Source organism: Colossoma macropomum, unplaced genomic scaffold, assembly GCF_904425465.1.
Source record: "Colossoma macropomum unplaced genomic scaffold, Colossoma_macropomum, whole genome shotgun sequence".
Lineage (NCBI taxonomy): Eukaryota > Metazoa > Chordata > Actinopteri > Characiformes > Serrasalmidae > Colossoma > Colossoma macropomum.
Genome location: NW_023494800.1, coordinates 37707072 through 37720090, shown reverse-complemented (window position 1 = coordinate 37720090; position 13019 = coordinate 37707072). Strand labels below are relative to the sequence as shown.

The window sequence follows — 13019 nt, the reverse complement described above, 5'->3', positions numbered from 1 at the left end:
AAATATATCTATTTGCACATTTACACAGAAAACAAGACAGATTTGTTGTATTTACATGAGAGCAGGTATTGCACTAAGTGGTATGGGGTGGTTTACAACACAATGAGTATAAACATAACTAGGAAATTATTAGCAGTACTTACAGTCTAAAGCTAGAGTTTGTTTAGCTGTGTCATCAGAGAATGTTTGCAGATGACATGACTCTGTGTTGTACCTGACGTCAGAGGTGTACAGCTTGAAGAGGAATGGGGCTAACACACTCGCAAGGCAATTTTCCTCCAAATTTTCATAAGGCCAAGCACGGGGAAGAGGCCACAGTGGAGAATGCGGGCATCGATCCCGCTACCTCTCGCATGCTAAGCGAGCGCTCTACCATTTGAGCTAATTCCCCTCGCTCTCACCGCAGCCGCTACGGTCTCGAGACAGGAGCATACCCCTCTTCGCAGCCATACAATCTTAATGCACTCCTCTCCGAGGATAATAATATTGGGAATGTGCAGAACACTTCCTAGCACGACTTGGCTTTCACGGCGCAGCTGTCGGGAGACACGAGAGCTTCCAGCCGATACAACTCAACAGGGAGAGAGCATTAGCCTGAAGATCTAAAGGTCCTTGCTTTCGCACTGACCGTTCAAGAACCTTTCGCAAACAGTGACCCACGGCATATGTGGCAGGGGATTCAAAGTGACGCTGTCCACAAAAGCGCTCCACCAAGAATGTCATAACCTCTGCCATCCACTTGGCCTAATCTCATCTGGAGAATCAGGACACTTATGTTACAAAGCAGTTTACTGACTTCAGCTCAGCAATCAACAGCATCAAAACCCAGAGACTAATCAACAAAGTCCACTCACTTGGTTTGAGCTCCTCACTCTCTTACTGGGTTCTAGACTTGATGAGCAACATGCAGTCAGGATCCAGGACAGGTCGTTCCGCTCCATCGCCCTAAACACCGGAACTCCCCAGACCTTTGCAGTGAGTCCCCTGCTGAACACCCATGACTGCGTCGGCAGACGTCACAGCACTCACGTCATCGGGTTTGCTGGTGACGCTGCAGTTGTTGGGCTCATCTCCAACAACGACGGTACATACTACAGCGAGAATAGATCTAGTACAAGGACAACAGTCTCTCTCTGAATGTCAGCAAAACAAAAGAGATGACTGTTGGCTTCAGAAGGACCGGTGTGGCTCACGCCCCTCTGCACGTCAGTGGCACGACGGTGGAAACAGTGAAGAGCTCCAAATTCCTGTGAGGGCACATGATTAACAAGCCATGGACAAGTAGTTGTCCAGGCTAGTATAGCAGACAGTATCTGCACCTGTCCCGCAGAAGCCTCGTATTGGCTTCCCCGGCGAAGAGATGGCAAGCTTTTTCCAGAGCGCATTTTTCCAAGGCACGCTAAAGACGATGCGTTGGCCGGGAATCGAACCCGGGTCAACTGCTTGGAAGGCAGCTATGCTCACCACTATACCACCAACGCCTGTGAAAACAGCTTGGCGGCGTCTGCTAAAATGAATGTGGGTTGATTTTCACATGATTTCTGGATAGAAATTCCTGACAAAGACCACGGCTTTGAGACAGCACCATGTGTCGTGCGTTTCTGTAGTGTAGCGGTTATCACTTTCGCTTTACACGCGAAAGGCCCCCGGTTCGATCCCGGGCAGAAACATGTCCTTGTCTGCTTGCTGCCTGCAAGGCGCTCGTCCTGCTTTTGTGATTTGGCCTAGTCCGTGGCAAGGTGGAGATGTAGATAGATAGAACTTTATTGATCCCGAAGGGAAATTTTACTGTTACAGTAGCAAGACATATAATTTCTCATAAACTTACATATATTAGGCAGAAATAAAAACAGACATGAATAAGAGAGAGAAATATGAAATTAGACATAAGTTAGGGTAAAGTATGAGAGAGTAGGAATAGAAATATATCTATTTGCACATTTACACAGAAAACAAGACAGATTTGTTGTATTTACATGAGAGCAGGTATTGCACTAAGTGGTATGGGGTGGTTTACAACACAATGAGTATAAACATAACTAGGAAATTATTAGCAGTACTTACAGTCTAAAGCTAGAGTTTGTTTAGCTGTGTCATCAGAGAATGTTTGCAGATGACATGACTCTGTGTTGTACCTGACGTCAGAGGTGTACAGCTTGAAGAGGAATGGGGCTAACACACTCGCAAGGCAATTTTCCTCCAAATTTTCATAAGGCCAAGCACGGGGAAGAGGCCACAGTGGAGAATGCGGGCATCGATCCCGCTACCTCTCGCATGCTAAGCGAGCGCTCTACCATTTGAGCTAATTCCCCTCGCTCTCACCGCAGCCGCTACGGTCTCGAGACAGGAGCATACCCCTCTTCGCAGCCATAGAATCTTAATGCACTCCTCTCCGAGGATAATAATATTGGGAATGTGCAGAACACTTCCTAGCACGACTTGGCTTTCACGGCGCAGCTGTCGGGAGACACGAGAGCTTCCAGCCGATACAACTCAACAGGGAGAGAGCATTAGCCTGAAGATCTAAAGGTCCTTGCTTTCGCACTGACCGTTCAAGAACCTTTCGCAAACAGTGACCTACGGCATATGTGGCAGGGGATTCAAAGTGACGCTGTCCACAAAAGCGCTCCACCAAGAATGTCATAACCTCTGCCATCCACTTGGCCTAATCTCATCTGGAGAATCAGGACACTTATGTTACAAAGCAGTTTACTGACTTCAGCTCAGCAATCAACAGCATCAAAACCCAGAGACTAATCAACAAAGTCCACTCACTTGGTTTGAGCTCCTCACTCTCTTACTGGGTTCTAGACTTGATGAGCAACATGCAGTCAGGATCCAGGACAGGTCGTTCCGCTCCATCGCCCTAAACACCGGAACTCCCCAGACCTTTGCAGTGAGTCCCCTGCTGAACACCCATGACTGCGTCGGCAGACGTCACAGCACTCACGTCATCGGGTTTGCTGGTGACGCTGCAGTTGTTGGGCTCATCTCCAACAACGACGGTACATACTACAGCGAGAATAGATCTAGTACAAGGACAACAGTCTCTCTCTGAATGTCAGCAAAACAAAAGAGATGACTGTTGACTTCAGAAGGACCGGTGTGGCTCACGCCCCTCTGCACGTCAGTGGCACGACGGTGGAAACAGTGAAGAGCTCCAAATTCCTGTGAGGGCACATGATTAACAAGCCATGGACAAGCAGTTGTCCAGGCTAGTATAGCAGACAGCATCTGCACCTGTCCCGCAGAAGCCTCGTATTGGCTTCCCCGACGAAGAGATGGCAAGCTTTTTCCAGAGCGCATTTTTCCAAGGCACGCTAAAGACGATGCGTTGGCCAGGAATCGAACCCGGGTCAACTGCTTGGAAGGCAGCTATGCTCACCACTATACCACCAACGCCCGTGAAAACAGCTTGGCGGCGTCTGCTAAAATGAATGTGGGTTGATTTTCACATGATTTTTGGATAGAAATTCCTGACAAAGACCACGGCTTTGAGACAGCATCACGTGTCGTGCGTTTCTGTAGTGTAGCGGTTATCACTTTTGCTTTACACGCGAAAGGCCCCCGGTTCGATCCCGGGCAGAAACATGTCCTTGTCTGCTTGCTGCCTGCAAGGCGCTCGTCCTGCTTTTGTGATTTGGCCTAGTCCGTGGCAAGGTGGAGATGTAGATAGATAGAACTTTATTGATCCCGAAGGGAAATTTTACTGTTACAGTAGCAAGACATATAATTTCTCATAAACTTACATATATTAGGCAGAAATAAAAACAGACATGAATAAGAGAGAGAAATATGAAATTAGACATAAGTTAGGGTAAAGTATGAGAGAGTAGGAATAGAAATATATCTATTTGCACATTTACACAGAAAACAAGACAGATTTGTTGTATTTACATGAGAGCAGGTATTGCACTAAGTGGTATGGGGTGGTTTACAACACAATGAGTATAAACATAACTAGGAAATTATTAGCAGTACTTACAGTCTAAAGCTAGAGTTTGTTTAGCTGTGTCATCAGAGAATGTTTGCAGATGACATGACTCTGTGTTGTACCTGACGTCAGAGGTGTACAGCTTGAAGAGGAATGGGGCTAACACACTCGCAAGGCAATTTTCCTCCAAATTTTCATAAGGCCAAGCACGGGGAAGAGGCCACAGTGGAGAATGCGGGCATCGATCCCGCTACCTCTCGCATGCTAAGCGAGCGCTCTACCATTTGAGCTAATTCCCCTCGCTCTCACCGCAGCCGCTACGGTCTCGAGACAGGAGCATACCCCTCTTCGCAGCCATAGAATCTTAATGCACTCCTCTCCGAGGATAATAATATTGGGAATGTGCAGAACACTTCCTAGCACGACTTGGCTTTCACGGCGCAGCTGTCGGGAGATGCAAGAGTTTCCAGCCGATACAACTCAACAGGGAGAGCGTTAGGCTGAAGATCTTAATGTCCTTGCTTTTGCACTGACCGTTTAAGAACCTTTTGCAAACAGTGACCCACGGCATATGTGGCAGGGGATTCAAAGTGACGCTGTCCACAAAAGCGCTCCACCAAGAATGTCATAACCTCTGCCATCCACTTGGCCTAATCTCATCTGGAGAACGAGGACACTTCTGTTACAAAGCAGTTTACTGACTTCAGCTCAGCAATCAACAGCATCAAAACCCAGAGACTAATCAACAAAGTCCACTCACCTGGTTTGAGCTCCTCACTCTCTTACTGGGTTCTAGACTTGATGAGCAACATGCAGTCAGGATCCAGGACAGGTCGCTCCGCTCCATCGCCCTAAACACCGGAACTCCCCAGACCTTTGCAGTGAGTCCCCTGCTGAACACCCATGACTGCGTCGGCAGACGTCACAGCACTCACGTCATCGGGTTTGCTGGTGACGCTGCAGTTGTTGGGCTCATCTCCAACAACGACGGTACATACTACAGCGAGAATAGATCTAGTACAAGGACAACAGTCTCTCTCTGAATGTCAGCAAAACAAAAGAGATGACTGTTGACTTCAGAAGGACCGGTGTGGCTCACGCCCCTCTGCACGTCAGTGGCACGACGGTGGAAACAGTGAAGAGCTCCAAATTCCTGTGAGGGCACATGATTAACAAGCCATGGACAAGTAGTTGTCCAGGCTAGTATCGCAGACAGTATCTGCACCTGTCCCGCAGAAGCCTCGTATTGGCTTCCCCGACGAAGAGATGGCAAGCTTTTTCCAGAGCGCATTTTTCCAAGGCACGCTAAAGACGATGCGTTGGCCAGGAATCGAACCCGGGTCAACTGCTTGGAAGGCAGCTATGCTCACCACTATACCACCAACGCCCGTGAAAACAGCTTGGCGGCGTCTGCTAAAATGAATGTGGGTTGATTTTCACATGATTTTTGGATAGAAATTCCTGACAAAGACCACGGCTTTGAGATAGCCCCATGTGTCGTGCGTTTCTGTAGTGTAGCGGTTATCACGTTCGCTTTACACGCGAAAGGCCCCCGGTTCGATCCCGGGCAGAAACATGTCCTTGTCTGCTTGCTGCCTGCAAGGCGCTCGTCCTGCTTTTGTGATTTGGCTTAGTCCGGGGCAAGGTGGAGATGTAGATAGATAGAACTTTATTGATCCCGAAGGGAAATTTTACTGTTACAGTAGCAAGACATATAATTTCTCATAAACTTACATATATTAGGCAGAAATAAAAACAGACATGAATAAGAGAGAGAAATATGAAATTAGACATAAGTTAGGGTAAAGTATGAGAGAGTAGGAATAGAAATATATCTATTTGCACATTTACACAGAAAACAAGACAGATTTGTTGTATTTACATGAGAGCAGGTATTGCACTAAGTGGTATGGGGTGGTTTACAACACAATGAGTATAAACATAACTAGGAAATTATTAGCAGTACTTACAGTCTAAAGCTAGAGTTTGTTTAGCTGTGTCATCAGAGAATGTTTGCAGATGACATGACTCTGTGTTGTACCTGACGTCAGAGGTGTACAGCTTGAAGAGGAATGGGGCTAACACACTCGCAAGGCAATTTTCCTCCAAATTTTCATAAGGCCAAGCACGGGGAAGAGGCCACAGTGGAGAATGCGGGCATCGATCCCGCTACCTCTCGCATGCTAAGCGAGCGCTCTACCATTTGAGCTAATTCCCCTCGCTCTCACCGCAGCCGCTACGGTCTCGAGACAGGAGCATACCCCTCTTCGCAGCCATACAATCTTAATGCACTCCTCTCCGAGGATAATAATATTGGGAATGTGCAGAACACTTCCTAGCACGACTTGGCTTTCACGGCGCAGCTGTCGGGAGATGCAAGAGTTTCCAGCCGATACAACTCAACAGGGAGAGCGTTAGGCTGAAGATCTTAATGTCCTTGCTTTTGCACTGACCGTTTAAGAACCTTTTGCAAACAGTGACCCACGGCATATGTGGCAGGGGATTCAAAGTGACGCTGTCCACAAAAGCGCTCCACCTAGAATGTCATAACCTCTGCCATCCACTTGGCCTAATCTCATCTGGAGAACGAGGACACTTCTGTTACAAAGCAGTTTACTGACTTCAGCTCAGCAATCAACAGCATCAAAACCCAGAGACTAATCAACAAAGTCCACTCACCTGGTTTGAGCTCCTCACTCTCTTACTGGGTTCTAGACTTGATGAGCAACATGCAGTCAGGATCCAGGACAGGCCGTTCCGCTCCATCGCCCTAAACACCGGAACTCCCCAGTCTTTTGCAGTGAGTCCCCTGCTGAACACCCATGACTGCATCAACAGACATCACAGCACTCATGATATCAGGTTTGCTGATGATGCTGCAGTTGTTGAGCTCATCTCCAACAGTGATTGGACATTCTACAGAGAGAATAGATCGGGTACAAGGACAACAGTCTCTCTCTGAATGTCAGCAAAACCACCGAGATGAGAAGAGATGTTGACTTCAGATGCTTCTCTGCACATCAGTGGCATGACGGTGGAAACAGGAAATAGCTTTAAATTCTTGGGTGTGCACATGATTAACAAGTCATTGACAAATAGTTGTAATACAACCCCATTTCCAAAAATATTGCGACACTGTGAAAATGTAAACAAAAATGAAATGCATTGATGTGCAAATCATTTAAACCCTGCATTTCATTGAAAATAGTCCAAAGACAACAAATCATATGTTACGCTCTTTTTGAACATTTTGCCAACAACACCTTCCAAAAAAGTTTGGACAGGGGCATGTTTACCACTGTGTTTCATCACTTCTTCTTTTAACAACACTCTGTAAGAACTGAGAAGGCCAACTTCTATAGTTTTGAAAGAGAAATGTTTTCCCAGTCTTGCTGAACACAGGATTTCAGCTGCTCAACTGTTGGGATTCTCTTTGTTGTATTTTTCATTTCATAATGCGCCAAATGTTTTCAGTGGGTGACAGGTCTGGACTGCAGGCAGGCCAGTTTAACAACCAGAATCTTTTAGTATAGAGCAATGCTGTTGTAATACATACAGAATGTGGTTTGGCATTGTCTTGCAGAAATAAGCAAGGCCTTCCCTGAAAGAGACATTGTCTGAATGGCAGCATATTTTGCCAAAACATGTATATATCGTTCAGCATTAATGGTGCCCTCACCCATGCCATGTGCACTATTGCACCCCTACACCATCATGAATACTGGCTTTTGAACTGTGCACTGATAACAAGCTGAGTGGTCTTTATCCCGGAGGACACAGTGTCCATGATTTCCAAAAAGAACTTCTAATGTTGATTCATCGGTCCACAGGACACTTTTCCACTTCCCCTCAGCCCATTTTAAATGAGCTTAGGCCCAGATAAGGTCGCAGCATTTCTGGATCCTGTTTATATTTGGTTTCTTCTTTGTGTGTTAGAGTTTTAATTTGCATTTGTGGATGCAGCGAAGAACTGTTTTCACAGACAGTGGTTTTCAGTGTTTCTGAGCCCATGCAGTGATTTCCACTACAGAATCAAGTCTGTTTTTAATGCTGTGCCTCCTGAGGGCCTGAAGATCACGGCCAGCAAATCCTGTTTTTGGCCTTGTCCCTTACATACAGAGATTTCTCCAGATTCTCTGAATCAATTAAGCATATTATGTACCGTAGATGATGAAAAGCAAACATTCTTTTCTGTTTTATGTTGAGAAACGTTATTGTTGAATTGTTGCACTATTTGATCATGCAGTCTTTCACAGAGTGGTGAACCCCCCCCTATCTTTACTTCTGAAATACTCAGCCTCTCTGGTATGCTCATTTTATACCCAGTCATCTTATTGACCTGTTGCCAATCAACCACCAGCATTACACATCTTTACCAGCCTTTTGTTGCCCCTGTCCCAACTTTTTTGGAATGTGTTGTTGGCATCAAATTCAAAATGGGCATATATTTTTCAAAAAACAATAAATTTGATATGGTGTCTTTATACTATTTTCAATGAGATATAGGATTTAAATGATTTGCACATAATTGCATTTTGTTTTTATTTACATTTTGCACAGCGTCTCAACTTTTTTGGAAATGAAGTTGTAGTTAGTATAATGGACAGTATGTGGGCCTGTCCGGCAGAAGACTCGGAAGGGCTTTCCCAATGATGAGTTCTCACACTTTTTCTTCTTCTTCCGGCTTTCGGAAAAGCATGAAGCACATTTTTCCCATTGCCTTTCTGAGCAAGGCACACTAAATTTGATGTGTTGGCCGAGAACCAAACCTGAGTCAACTGATGGAAAGGCAGTTAGGCTCACCACTATACCACCAATGCCTGAAAAATATACTGGAGTCAGTACTCAGTTTGAAATTATTCTTAAAGGAAAAGTCTGACTAAAATTGCTGCTACAAGACACTTTACTTCATCGCTGGTTTCTTTAGTGTTGCAGTAATCAGACTTGCATTTGCCATACACAGACAGCAGCCAGTGACTTGTTGGCACATCTATTGGTTCAAGGGGTTCCTGGCAGGCCACTTGGAAGAGGCTGGGGCAGTTAACAAAGTTGGCCCACTTGAACCATTCCTCACCAAGGTAGAGCTGTTAGCTAGAGTCTGCTCCTGAAGCAGATGAATAATGCGGATGTCACATGTGTACCTTGATAGAAAAAAAATACGTACAATTAGTTAATACTGTTTTAGTACTTTTAGTGCTTTTCTTAAACCATTTTACTATAATTACTTACAATTACTTAATATTTTAAGCAGACACTGTCATTCAAAACAACTTTACTGAACTGTCATTTAAACACATAAAATCACTGAATAAACTCAGCTCTGCATCAGGATGAGACAGAACATCTTTTGATGGTTTAAGTTCAGCTGGTCCCAGACAGTCTGACTGGTAGACAAAAATGCCAAGTGACACACAGTACGCCTGAGGATCTCTGTCAGCAGTAGATTGAAGGTGTCAGTGTCCAGGACTTTGCGCACCCTCTTCTGTACACCATAGCCAGTCAGCTGCTTGCCACAGGTTTGGCAGAACACCCTAACTTTCCACTGGTTGTAGGGCATCCACACCATGAACCGGTAGGTGAAAAAGTGGTCTGGTGTTGGAGCCTAATGGTAGATGTACAGCAGCCAGATCCTCACTCTAAGTACAGGACATAGATTTTGAAATTTTGAAATCTTGGTTCTACTTTATTCTTTATACTTCTTTCCATTTAATCTTTTTTTAACAGACATCGGACTGAATAGAATTATTTTCAGCATACAAACAGAAACTATTTTATTATTAAAATAAGAACTTACAGAGCTGGCAGCAGCCATAGACATGGTGGTACATTTTACAGTCCTAAATAGCTATAAATATACATGCAAAAGTATCCCAGCATAACTAACATAAAATGGTTTAACTAAACTCTAGAATGTGACTTTTTTTTATATAATATTAATGTGAGATAGCTGCCATTTCCAGACTATGTATGACTTTACATAGCAGACAGTGTGCTTTGGATCTATACAAAATTCTATAGCAATCATTCAATAAATCATCTCTCAATAGCTGTTGAAACAAAAGGTGAAATTCTCCTAAATGCAACCCCTTAAACTCCAAGGAACTGTGGGTGGTCCGTATCGACATAACTTACACATAAGATCCATTTCCAGAGTAGTTACACAGTTAATTCACAGTAGTTGTTGAATGCTACACTTTAACATGAATAACAAAATAGTAAATCTGGATTTTACAGGGTTTAATGACCATTCATCCAGTGCTTTTTTCTAACGTTAGCGATAGCAATCTTTGCTCACTGCCATATAAGCAGTAAAGTAGGCTTGCAGACTTCAGATTTCCATTAGCTATAACTCCATAATGCAGCAATGTACATCTGCAACGTACATTTGGTTCTGTTGCCACAGAGAACCTTTCCTCTGCTTTGTTCCTCCTGACAGCTGCAATAGCAGCATCCCCCTTTCCCTTCACTGAGTTTACATGTGTGCTCCAGACAACTCTCTGTCAGCATATAGGTTAAAGTAAAGGAGGGCGTCGTAGGAGATGTCAAACTAAGCAGGAAAATCCAAAAAATTCTGACATGCTAGACTTTTTTGGGGTGTCATGAGGTGTCCCAGATGCCACATCGCTGTTGTTTGATTATGTCATGCTACAAAGTCTGTTCATAATTCCCAATGCTGGAAGTTGTTGGCTGCTACAAAATCATGTCAAAATTGGGCTGAATTCATGTTGCCTGATCCCGACATAAGAAAATCAAATATCCTCTAAAAGTAACACAGCTGGTCAGAGTATTCCTGAAGAAATAGTTTTAATCAGCACAGGAGGTGTGAAGAGCTCAACTGGCAAAAAGCAAAAAAAATTATAAAACAGATTCCGGTTCAGAAAACTCATTGGCTTTTATTAGAAGACATTTTAAACGCCAATTTTACACAAATATGACTGCAAACATCAGCTCTATATAATAATACATTTACAAATAATCTGTATTCATATTCCTTTTAGTAGCCAAATCTCTGAGCACCCCTCACAGTAAAATAAGAAGAAATTCAAATGAAATGAGGGCAAAAGTACATTATACAAGAAAAAGAGACACAATACAATGAAATACACTGAAATATGCTAGCCTGAACAAATATGATTTTAATTTGGATCCATAAACACTTATCAAGCTTGCATTTTTAATACTGTCTGGAACTCTATTACAGAGTTTAGGAGCCAGAATAGAGGTTCGCAATATAGAGAGAAAAAGAGAGGTGGACACAATGACCTACCGGAGTAACAAGGTAAGTGTAAGGACTCCATCCTTTTCCAAATTCACTGTAGTTCGGTTTTCTTCTGGTGCCAACACATTTCTATGTTGGCCCACAATTCACAGTGCACATCAGTGCTGTACTATTGACATAACCTGCCCTATTAATAATGAACTCTTCAGGCATGTTAGTTTACCATGCATTAGTTTACCATTTTGAGGAGTACATATATCCTAAGTTCTTTGTACTCCTTGTGAACCTTAACCATTTCCTATGTTTTGCTTGTTTTTTGTTGTTCTGGTATGATTGGTAACTCGGGTTCTTTCGGGCCTTGCTTTGTTACCCTGTTTATGTTTGTAGTAAACTTGCATTTGATTCCTGACCATCACGTGAAGTTCTGTGTGACAGACACCATGTTTAGAGCATTGTCCTCATCTTATTGTCAGGAAAGCTGTCAAGTTTAACACAAGTGTGATGAAGCTAGAGGCTCCAGCTCATCACCAGCGTGACACCGTGCAAAGTATGTTCTCATAAATGTACTTACCTCGTGATGTGGTCTGTCGAGACTCCTAGGGGAACTGCTGGCACGGTAATAATCCTCTTGTTGTAAGGGCCCACAACCATATTGGGGTGGTCCTGTCATCAGCAAACCTGGAAAGGGAAGAAGAACATTATTGATGTTAGCCATGTAAAAGTATACTTACCTGTAGAATGTGTGTAACGACCACTATTCGGTCATCAAACAGTCGGACACAAGGGCTCGCTCTCCACTCTGTTTATTCTGGAACAGATTTTATCGTGTATTAATCTTCTGTTGCCTTAGACAGCTGCAGACCTCACAAGCGTCCATCTCAGAGCTCTCACTCATCTGATCTTACAGTATTTCATTTAAAAGAGCACTTTTCACATTACTATAACATGTACGAGATCGTATAGTTTGTTCACATTATAAAAATTCCAAAATTACAGAGGAAAGCGTTTTTTTTCTTATAGCACGACAAAATGAACTTACTGCAGAACAAACCCAAAAAAAACAATTAACGCTGCGTGGCTAGCAGCAGCAAAATGCACTGCACATTTTAGGAGGGAACAGACTAGGGAGCACATACCTGGAACAGATTTTATAGTGTATTAATCTTCTCTTGCCTTAGACGGCTGCAGACCCCACAAGCTGAACATATAAAAATGAAATAAGAAGAAATGAGAAGTTCTTACAATGCAACCTTGCTGCCAAGGGAGAGTGTTAGCTAGCTATTTCGCTACCATGGCTCAGTTAGCTGAAGCACATGTCTGAGCAATAACTCGACAATAATAGCACTTATAATCAAAACTACACTGAGAAAATTATCACATGCTCATATAATGTGTTAGAACAATGTTTTAAAGTTTTTAACTCGATATGACCTGAATTGAATTATATATTCATGAGAATCCACAGCAGCTACACACCGTCCATCTCAGAGCTCTCACTCGTCTGATGGAGGTACGGCAGCAGCAGAGGGACACAGTCTGCAGGGATGTCACAGCAAGAAAAGAAAAGCTCCCTAAAAATAATTATAACCTTTTTTAGAAAAATATAAATAACTTTTTACAATTGTTCTGAACCTTCTTACAAAAATGGAGTCATTTTGGTGAAACTCAATATTTTATCAACTGTTTAATTTCAACTCCGTTACATGTGCACAGATCTGATGACATGTCCGTTTTAAACATGGTGTGGAGTAATTACCTTATTATTGTTTTATGTGTACCTACCTTTTGTGTAGGTACACATAAAACAAGGGAGGGAGGTCATACACAGGGAGGTCAGCCTAGCAGGGAGGTTCATTATTTGAAACA

The 13019-nt window shown here is 43.5% G+C and overlaps 10 non-coding genes across 10 annotated transcripts; 3 read left to right on the top strand and 7 right to left on the bottom strand.

Annotated features, from left to right (window-relative positions):
• Nucleotides 1-318: 318 nt before the first annotated feature.
• trnaa-agc lies at nt 319-391 on the bottom strand. Its single transcript has one exon. It is a non-coding gene; the product is annotated as a tRNA-Ala (tRNA).
• A 1018-nt stretch (nt 392-1409) lies between these two features.
• Nucleotides 1410-1481, bottom strand: trnag-ucc. The gene has a single exon. It is a non-coding gene; the product is annotated as a tRNA-Gly (tRNA).
• A 116-nt stretch (nt 1482-1597) lies between these two features.
• trnav-uac lies at nt 1598-1670 on the top strand. Its single transcript has one exon. It is a non-coding gene; the product is annotated as a tRNA-Val (tRNA).
• A 569-nt stretch (nt 1671-2239) lies between these two features.
• Nucleotides 2240-2312, bottom strand: trnaa-agc. The gene has a single exon. It is a non-coding gene; the product is annotated as a tRNA-Ala (tRNA).
• Nucleotides 2313-3330: 1018 nt separating this feature from the next.
• trnag-ucc lies at nt 3331-3402 on the bottom strand. Its single transcript has one exon. It is a non-coding gene; the product is annotated as a tRNA-Gly (tRNA).
• A 116-nt stretch (nt 3403-3518) lies between these two features.
• trnav-uac lies at nt 3519-3591 on the top strand. The gene has a single exon. It is a non-coding gene; the product is annotated as a tRNA-Val (tRNA).
• A 569-nt stretch (nt 3592-4160) lies between these two features.
• On the bottom strand, nt 4161-4233 carry trnaa-agc. The gene has a single exon. It is a non-coding gene; the product is annotated as a tRNA-Ala (tRNA).
• Nucleotides 4234-5249: 1016 nt separating this feature from the next.
• Nucleotides 5250-5321, bottom strand: trnag-ucc. The gene has a single exon. It is a non-coding gene; the product is annotated as a tRNA-Gly (tRNA).
• Nucleotides 5322-5437: 116 nt separating this feature from the next.
• On the top strand, nt 5438-5510 carry trnav-uac. Its single transcript has one exon. It is a non-coding gene; the product is annotated as a tRNA-Val (tRNA).
• A 569-nt stretch (nt 5511-6079) lies between these two features.
• trnaa-agc lies at nt 6080-6152 on the bottom strand. The gene has a single exon. It is a non-coding gene; the product is annotated as a tRNA-Ala (tRNA).
• Between the last annotated feature and the right edge of the window lie 6867 nt (nt 6153-13019).